The 10532-nt window shown below is 36.1% G+C and overlaps 1 long non-coding RNA gene and 1 pseudogene across 1 annotated transcript; both read right to left on the bottom strand.

Annotated features, from left to right (window-relative positions):
* Positions 1-3182: 3182 nt before the first annotated feature.
* LOC116105414 lies at positions 3183-6355 on the bottom strand (annotated as a pseudogene).
* Positions 3307-3877, bottom strand: LOC116105410. Its single transcript, XR_004124081.1, has 3 exons — positions 3853-3877; positions 3651-3700; positions 3307-3339 (listed from the first exon to the last, which is right to left on the bottom strand). It is a non-coding gene; the product is annotated as an uncharacterized LOC116105410 (long non-coding RNA).
* Positions 6356-10532: the final 4177 nt, after the last annotated feature.

Raw genomic sequence — 10532 nt, 5'->3', positions numbered from 1 at the left:
ACAAAACCATAGGTTGAAATTGTGCGCTGCCATCACAAAAATTTATTTTGATCCAACATAAAAACAGCAAATATCTCATGCACCCCTGGTTTTAATGAAATGTTTTTTAAAAAATATATGCAATTTTTATGTTGACGTCAACATGATGGCGTCATCGGTTGAACCAACAAGTTCAACCGGTTTAACCGACCAACCCGGGACCTAGTTGATTCAACTGGTTTAACCAGCCAACCTGAGACCCGGCCAGTTTGCCAGGTTTCATCCCAGGTTTGTTATTAAAACATTGGCTTCTACAACACTGCACAATCGATATAAACTAAATATCAGCACAAAAAGAAACCAAAACAACCAATAGGCTACCAATCTAAGGGATATGGGCTTGGAGGGCATCGAGAATGGGTGTTTTTGGCTTTGAGAGATCGGCGAAGCCAAGGCAGGCCCTGCAGAGGCTGTTGTGGCAGGTTGGATGGTTGGAGATGGTTGGGGGTGGCAAAAGAGTGTGGAATAAAGGGGTTGGGGACTGCCCTGCATATTGTAGGGCTAGCCACGCATGTAGCTGTGCATGACCAGCTCTGGAATATGCAAGGCAGCCCCCAACCCCCCTATTCCACTCTCTCCTGCCAAATCCAATCCTCCAACCTCCCACAAACAACCTTCCTAGGGCCTCTCTTGGCTTCCCCGGTCCTCTGCAACCAAAAACACCCACTCTCTCGATGCCCTCCAACTGCTCAACAAAATGCAACAATCATTCTAACAACCAACACCAACCAAATATCCCCAAATTGGCACCAACAACCAATTATTTCATAAAATAGTAAGGAATATTACCTGTTCTTCCTCCTCCTTGTTGAAATTTGCGTCAGCATCCTCGTCTTCAAACCCATTTTGGAAGCCTGCCATCTCTTCTTCTACTCGCGTGGTGTCTTCTGTCGGCGGCATTTCCTCTGCCGGTGGAACAACTTCAGTCATCAGAAGTTGCTCCACCGATACCTCTTCTTCTCCAATCTTTGATCAACCACCAGAGTCTAGAATTTTGAGAGGGGCTAGGTTTTTCTTAGATTCTTTGTTAATCTCAACCATTGTTTGTTTGTAACTAACAGGGGAATGTGTCTTCAATCCAAAGAGCAAAAGATTGACACCATGCCAGAAAACAAGAAGGAAAATTGCAAGAGGAATGGCTGGTTTTCGTCGAGTCGCTTAAGCCATTTGAATGGGGGGTGTTTGTTTTAATTTTCAAAATTTTAAGCAATTTCAGTTTACTATACTATCACCCATATATGTTTTAATCCTTGCACTCTAACCCTTTTTGAATCTTTAACGATACTTAGGGGGTGTTTGTCTAAGCTTATAAGTTGGTCAAACTTGCTTATAAGCTCTAATTAAGCTAACATGTTTGTTTATAATTTTTTTGAGCTTATAAGCTAAAAAAAATAAGTTGGGGGGGAGGTACTTTTTTTTTTTTTGGCTTATAAGCACTCTGCTTATAAGCTAGTTTGACCAAGTATATTACCACATTATCCTTGTTTAATTTTAAAATTCTCTAGTATGCCCTTGTTTAATGTAGTACCATTTTTAGTCATTTTATAATAAAATGTACTTATAAGCCACATTTTACCAAACACATCAACTACTTATCAGTCACTTATAAGTACTTTAACCAAACACATAATTGCTTAAAATTTCAAATGCTTATAAGCTAAAATTAGCTTATAAGTATTTGTTGCTTATAAGCTAATTTTCATAAGCTCAGACAAACACCCCCATAAGTGTGCCACTGTCACTTTTTCAAACTTAAAAAAAAAATTCAACACATTTTCAAGCTGAGTAATGCTACAGCCACCGACGGTAATGCATTGAATTTATGTACCGAATGATGTGACAAAATCCAAACCGTTTATTAATATTAAGTTAAAATTAATCAACGGTCAAGATTTTGTCACATCATTCAGTGCACAAATTCGGTACACTACTGTCGGTGACTGTATTATTTCCCTTTCAAGCTTATTCTTCAGTTGCAAACTTGAGAAGTCGTTACAATTGAATTTCCTCGCAAAACATGCCGGCGCTTTTGGCAAACCCTCAATTTACCTGCATTCCCAACTCAACAAAATCACTAGAAAACTTCAACACAACCTCTAAATCTCGTCACATTCTCCCATTGTTCAAGGGTTGCACGCATTTAGTCCAATTCAAGCAAGTGCATGCCCAAATCATCAAAACTTCATTTAATAATAAGACTATCACCGAAACCCAACTAGCGAAGTTCATAGAATCTCTGGTGAACTCATCTGAAATTGACTACGCGCGTTTAGTTTTGAATCAAATAGTTAACCCATCGACTTTTGCTTTTAACACCATAGTTAGAGGCTACGCAGAAGCTGGTTTAGGCCATGAAGCTATTCGACTTTATATCCAAATGAGATGCAAAGGGCTAGAGCCCGATAATTTCACTTACCCAATTCTTTTAAAGGCTTGTGGTAGCCTTAAACAAGGCAAAGCTGTCCACTCACTTGTTGCCAAGAATCAAGATTTTAAATCGGAAATACACTCGCTGACTCGTTTGATCACGTTTTATTGCGGTTTTGGCGATATTGATTCCGCCCGGTTACTGTTTGATAAAATGGCACCCGTCGGTGTATTCTGTAATGCCTTCAGACAAAATTCACGAAACTAATGGGTGAAAGTGTTCCATGACCCTAATTCCAACCCAATTGCATCAGCACCCCATAACAGAGAACCCGAGGGAGAGACAGTAATTGCTTCTGACATCAAAGAAAGGGAATTATACATAAAAAAACATTTGAATCCTGGAAAATTTGATTTAAAGATTCATCTATTCTACTTCGCCTCCTTACATTAAATTGAAACTACGACTACACCATCAAACTACACTACCAGTTTGCGATTTAATATAAGTATGATCTCTCCATTTGATACACCAGCACTCAAAGCCCTTGCAAGACGTCAATCCGCTCTGCTACAAGACATTCTTCAGTTCCAACATTTCAGCATATTCCTTCTCCATTATCAGCTCCAGATCTTCAAAATGCTTGATTTTGCAGTGGCAATTTCTTAACTAATTATGTGTTTATGAAATGGACAAATATTGGAGCTGCACACCGGTAAGTCTTTCAACAAGGAACAAAGAGAAATTGAAATTAAAAAAATTGACCTACTGTGTCTCAATCATGGTGGCCACTAAAGTGTTCAATTTCCCTGTCTTCCTGATCAGCTAATAATTTGGCATTAGAAGCAGCTACCCCAAGAGCAGTTGCTGTCGCTGCTCTAATACGTAAAGTCAGAGGTATGTGTTATTTTCTGTGCATGTCTCTTGACTTCCTATAGGAAACCATACAATGGAGTGATTAGAAATGATACAAAGTAACAAAAAAGCTAATAAATGACAGGGAAAGCTGCCGAGTATTGAAAAGTGTAATGAGTGACAAAATCTGCTATAGACAGATAGAGAAACAAAATAACGAACACTAAAGTCATATATTTAGAATTATGTGATGAATGAAAAGATTTCACATAAAATAGGAAGTAGGGAGTATAAGTAGCAGAGAAACCACAGTTGGTACCCCCAGCTCCTGTAAGCAAGTTACTTATGCTGTCTAAAAAATTTGTACAATTGTGATTACAACAAATACCTGACTGGGAGGATGTTTCCTTTGTCTCTAAAGCACCGACCTGATATGCCCTGAACATTAAAAAAAAAAAAGTAAGATAATGTCAAGATCACAGTGATAACAGAAAAGCTAACCAATTGACTTAAAGCATCACTGGAATTAAAAAAATAAAAAAAAGGGGGGGGGGGGATGGGGGCATAGTGGGAGACCATAATCTACATACTCCTCATTGTCATCAAATATCTCCCTGGACATGAGCTTTCATACAAGTGCCGTGATTGCAGCTCGGCTGCAGCAGCAGTTATATGTGGGCCCCCATGGTTGAGATAAGAGCAACCTAAAGAAACAATGTCAACATTCATCACACATAGAAAGATAGGATGAAACTTTAGAAATCAAATGTTTATTTTTCTTTTTTATATGATTTATTAATGCTGAGACAACAAAAAAAAAAAAAAAAATATGATTAAAGCTGGCAGTCTGTAGTCGATCCAAAAGAGCAATCTAAAAAGTAGATTACAAGTCCCTCTTTTTCCTATTTCTCCTGCCAGCATATGCACACGTAAGTATGCAATACCCACCGCACACATGCAAACCACTAAGAAGATTACACAATCTGAAGTTATATAACAAACTTCCTTTTCCAAGTGAGAAAAAAATAAAACTGATAATAAAGTAAAATTACTACAGAATAATGAAAGGACAGTCTGGTATGGTTCTAAATGTTATGGTCTGGCCAAGCACCTTTACTGTTATCAATGAACCACCAGCATCCGAAAGGGAAGCAATTCGTATTCTTTTGCAGGAGGTTCCTGGTTGCAGCATCTCCATTTTGCTCAGTCTCATTCATCTGCTCATGAACCTGATCCTCAACTTTAGTGTCTTGATGCTCAGATGAAGGTATCAGTCCATGTGTAGCAATATTCGAGCTACCAGTGGAGCCATCAGGACCACCCCTTCCACGGCCAGGAACCCATTATAAACTCCCCAAAAGGCAGCTCAATGAGCTTGAAATACAATCGAGTTACACTCTTAGTTTAACATTTTGAGAAACAACTCCCAGTCATCCCATGCCTCATAACAGATCTAAAAGAAGTAGGATTTCAGCCTCAGTCCAGGTAGATCCAGAGTAACATTTTTCCATTGCCATCATTAAACTTAAAATCATCCATAGACTGTTCTCCCCATAATCCATTTTGAAACATTTACACAAATGTGAAGCTACCCTGCTGACGAAAATAGAATTGTAAAGGGCATTGCAAGAACTATAAGAAAAAAGAAAATGGAAATAAGAGGATAAAAAAAAAACCTCATATGACTCTTCAGTACATCTACTCAACAGAGGTTGGCATTATTTACACGTCTAAGATATACATGTACAATAGAATTAGTATCAAGGCTGAATTCTATATTCAGAAGATTAAATTCCCAGAAAGTGAGGGTTATCAACTTTATACTCTTAAAGTTAACCGTCCAAACCATATTAGATGTAATGTAATAAAACATTCAAGTTCAATAGCATAACCCACATATCATCTAGGAAGACCACCAATAAAATTGCAATAGTAAAATAAATACAATTCAGGAAACCATAATGAGTCCAAACACGGTGCTGCACACCAACCAATATAAAAGTTCTTAGCAACACCTAATATGTCTTTCGCAATATTGGTCCCTTATTAACCAAAAAAAATGTATAAACTAACTCATAAGCTCAAAAAATGGAGATTGAGCAGTCACAAATAGCATGTGGATAATGCAAGACCTATTATTAGCAGTCCAGCAACCTAAGATCAAATATTAAAAAAAAAATGAAAGAATTTAGAAAACACGACCCAAAATAAAAAAAACACGGTAAATAGAAAGAAGGTAGCGACAATTTCCAAGCAGAAAAGAAATGAAACCAATAGAAACAAAACACATCGAATGCACAATACAAACCATATAATTCTAAGCTAACAACATCGAAAGCAAAGCACATTAATATATATATATACCTTGCAATACTCATAGCATCGGAATCACATTCTCTCCGCAGCTCATACTTCAAACCCTTCAGCTTCACCCAATCACCAAAAACATCTGATACGACGCCAGGGGGGGCAATTTAAACCCGTTTTCCACACCAGCACTTACCTTCCCCTGCAGACTGCGGAGGCGACAGTGGTCTCAAAGAATTTGGCATTGCACCACACGAACCCCATTCGGGTCCTTCCTCAACCCTAACTTGATCCTGAAGTTTAATGTCCTCCAAGTTATCTCTATTGTCACTCGCAGTGCACCAAAGTTTATCAAAACCCACTTATCCAAACAATTGAAGACTTTATGGAGCAAACTAACGTCACCCCAAGTGATTTCTAACTTGAGTGAATGTCAACCTTCTGTAAGGCTCTTCTGTACTTATTTATCAGAAGTCCCGGTATTCTTTGTATATTTTAGGAGTTCTTGAAATTGAGCTCCCATCAAAGAACTCTTTTAGAGCGATACGCTCTGTTTCGTGAATGTCATCCACCCTAACCAACCTAACAAAATAAAAGTTAAAAAAAAAAAAAATTAACTATTTCTTTCCTATAATTTTTTTGCTGGAAACTATTTTCTCGGGAACAATCGAAAATTTTAGGTTTATTAAGAGAGGCGAGGAGGGAGAGCTTACTGGAGTTGCTTGGAATGGTATAGAGTTCGACGTCGGGTCCGCCGGAACGATTCGGTTTAGAGTTCGGGTCATGTTGTGAGTATCCATTTCAGATTTGGATCGGGAGTTGATCGGAACCGATCTAACGATATTCGTTCTTTCGGAGGTCTAGGGAAGTTGAGGTTTTTTGGGTATTCAGAGGTAGCTAAGAACGTCACTGACCAATAAGAATTTGACTAGTGGATGCCGACCCCACCATAATTACTTCCGTTTTTAAAACATATTTTAAATGTGGAGCATTTAGGCTGTGAAGTTAGAGCTCGCAGTCTCGCAAGTCGCACTTAATAATACCTTATCATTGCCCCTAAACCTACACAAATTTTTAATCACTAAAGAATTCTTTTTCTTAGAGTTAGTTACATAGGCGGATAGGCCTAGTCAGGATTTCAACATTTTATAGCGGGGTATTCGACGAGGAAATATTACATTACTATAAATAGATTAATAAAATTAGTTATTTTAGAAATTATGAGAATAGTTAGATAAATATATTGATTGATTGAACAAATTGCTGAGTATATTATATTAATATACTTAGTTTGAAGGAATAAATTTGTGAACATATTATATAATTTATTAAATTATTTTCTTACATAATATATAATTATTTTTATTATTATTGAATCATTTCATTTAACCTCCTATATTTGAAATTTTGTAAAAACCTCAGCAAACAAAAAAGTTTAATTCTTAACAAAAACACCCCCACCACCCTAAGTCATTATCACCGTTGGCCACCACTATAAGCGAGGAGGAATTGGCTATAACAGCACACGATCGGTCGGATCTGGCAACCGTGGGTCGATATGGCATTTTTATTACCGCTAGAACTGGTCGTCGTTAACGGCCATAGTTTTGGCCGTGACAACCACAATGTGGTCTTAACGGCCAAATCAGTAGATCTTGTGAAAACAAACATATAGATCTGACCTTTCTGGCCAGATCTACGGGCATCTAGCCGTTTTTTGTCGTTAATATGATCGAAAACTTCCATATCGGCACACGACGACAACTTTGACAGTGGTTGGCCAAAGCGATGGTGTGGCTGGCATGTGATGGTGGTCCTAGGTGGCCTTAGGCTGTGCAAAACCGGGTACCCTACGGTGTTTGCCCGAAAACCGGGTACCCAATATTCGGGTACCCCTAAAAGGTACCCACAAACCGAACGCTTTTAAGGGTAACGGTTTTTCAGGTACCCTAATATTGGGGTCAAAAACGGATACCTGGTTTATGACTCGAATTTGAATATTTGCATGAATTCTGTTTTTTACATTTCAATTCAATGTGAATCAAATTCTTCCATATACTAAATCAACTTTAATTAATAACTTAAATACTTAAGATTTGGGGTTTTTGCCTCTTGCTCTTTGAAAGTGTAAAGGAAAACAGGTTTAAAAACTAGGTTTTTTATTTTTATTTTTTTAATTTCTAATAAAACCCGGTTCTTAAAATAATTACCCGATACCCGAACCGAAAATTTGGGTATACATAATAAATAACCAAACCGACCCGAATTTTCTAGTTCGGTTCTGTTCGGTTCAGTTAACAGTTTTTTTTGCACATCCTAGGGGGCTGTAGTTGTTTTAAATATAAGGGCATTATTATCCAAAACTAATTAAATAGGGGTAAAATTGTAATGGTAGATTAATGTAAATTGATTTCAAAACAAGGGCATTTATTGTCCAAAATTTTTATAATAAGGAGTAAAATTGTAACAAAAAGTAATTACCAAGTGAATCTTAAACTACCTAAAAAATATGAGTAATCAGATTATCTCATATATACCAACAGTAACTACTATTGGTTTAGAGATTACTGGAATATTATATACTTGCAACCAAATGTGGTAATCAAGTAATAAAAGCAGGGTTTAAAATCCGGCTCGGTCCAGTCGGTTGAACTGGTGTCCATACCGGGTCGGTTTGTTAAAAACCGAAAATAACAATTGACTTGGTTTCGCCCGCAGTTGAACGGTTTTTGCCAACGAACCACGGTCCAACCGGTAAAACCCAGGCTACTACAGTAAAAATAATAAAATTAAAACTTAAAATAAACCTTTCAGCTTTCTCTTCTTCCTTCCCATTTTCATTTGACAAAACCAAACCAGCAGAGAAGAAAAATCAAAGAAACCCATTACCAAAAACGAAATCAGCTTCTCTCTCCCCTTCCCCAATTTATTCAACAAAACCAACACCAGCAGAGAGAAAAATAAAAAACCCATTACCAAAACGAAATCAGTCTACGATTGGGCTTCTTTGATTCAGATTTCAATCAGCAAAATCTTTAACTAATCTTCAATCTTCGGGCCTTCGACGACTTCTAAACCTAATCTTCCAAATTCGGTTTTATAGCTCTTTTCTTTGATCTTGATATTTGGCAGCTCCCTCAGGGTATGTGTATTCGTTGTTGTTATCTGGTATTGTTATTGTCAAGTAAGTTTGGTTTTTGTTTCGTTGTGAGATTGTTTGAGATAGAGTCAGAGAGATTGTTTGATTATTAATATTAAGAAGTGGGTTTGAAACTTGATATTGAAGAGGTGATTGTTTGGTGTGGGTTTGGTTGTGATAGAAAATTGAAGTGTGTAAAAATGGTTGGTTTGATAGGTTGTGTGTAGTGTGCATTTCACAGCAGTTGCAATGTCATATCTACTTTAGGATACTAAAACTTTCTTCTCATAACGTACCATTATTGAGAAGCTAGTCCAAAATCCTGTCAATTAACAATCTCTGTTGGTCAATGTTTAATTTGTTATTGTTAGATGAAAGCTCATATCATGAAAGATTTTGATTCTTAATTAAATGCTCTACTTAGTGACTTAAAACCAATATCAAAGGGCTAGCAATTTTCTTTACACGTTTGCCATGTTGAATGGGCTCCTAAAATTACATTATTTAATTTATTTGTTAAATGTTTATTACATTAGTCAATTTAGTTTACAATTAAATCATTTAACTAATAACTTTTTTGCTTGCAATTTTTTTTGTAGATGCTGGTTATGCTGATGATGACAAAGACAAGGACAACGACGAAGATTATCTTGATATAAGTAATTTTGCTTCTAGACTAGTGCCTAAAGTCAGCCTTGACTTGAATTAAATGGAAATGTATAGAATGTAGGATGTTGGTTTTTTATTTGATTATGTGTGTTTAATTAATTTAAACTACTGTTACTTTATAGTTTATACTTATAACTTGGTATGTTGTAGACTTGTAGTTTTAAACTTTTAAGTTTAATTTCATTTTAGATTTGAATAGTTTGTTAACGGAATTTTTTATTATCACTGGCAAAAATAAAAATCTGCATTTTTTTTTTTAATTGTTTTTTTGCTGACATTGGGCCGACCCGTCGGTCGGACTGTTCAACCCTTAAAACCTGTGACTCGGTGGCTTGGCCAGGTTGCCCCCCGAGTCGGATTTAAAACCTTGAATAAAAGATGACATTATCTTAGTAATGAGAGATTACCCCAACTAAACATGCCTAAAGGTATAGAAAAGACGTTGTACACCTTCTTTGAAAAAAAAGTAAATTAATTTAAAAAAAAATAAATCTTAAATATAATTATTTGGAAAAACATTTTTAAATATTTTTTATTATTTAAAATATTTAATTATTATTCTGCTTATTTTAAAATATAAAGTCTTTTTTCCATTTCCTTGATTAGTTTTAACACCAAAAAATTATGATAAGGATAAGTGATTAATTATAGAGGATAACGGTCAGGCTTGTATGTTAGGAGTCCTAACAAAAGTTAAAAAATGGGGTGTTGTATTAAACTATGATTTTTTTCTACCTCCGTGAAATGTTGAACCCCAATGGAGGATTGTGTAACTAACTTTTTTTTTTTTTATATTATTTCATTATACCATATAATTTGGTAAAGCACCAAATTAAAAAAAAAAAAAAAAAATTGCGTTTACATTAACTATTTATCCCACCAGAGTAATTTCTCTGTCACAACTGCAAAACATGGGGGCAAAAGATTAAAAGGCCATTTTGGCCTTGGATTTAATTAAAGGCCATCAAGTTTTTCAGCCTTTACTAAATGGTCTGTTTTTTATTAAGACAATTATCACTAATCATGTTTTAATTAGAATTAATGAAGCATTGACTAATTTTTCAAAAATTATACTTTGTCCCCAAAAACCAAAATTGTTGCAAGGAAACCCAAACCCAAAACAAAGAACTTGATTCCACTCTCCCGCCATTAACG

This window comes from Pistacia vera, unplaced genomic scaffold, assembly GCF_008641045.1.
Source record: "Pistacia vera cultivar Batoury unplaced genomic scaffold, PisVer_v2 Contig499, whole genome shotgun sequence".
In the NCBI taxonomy this organism is placed as follows: Eukaryota; Viridiplantae; Streptophyta; class Magnoliopsida; order Sapindales; family Anacardiaceae; genus Pistacia; species Pistacia vera.
This window is presented reverse-complemented; position numbering and strand designations above follow the sequence as displayed.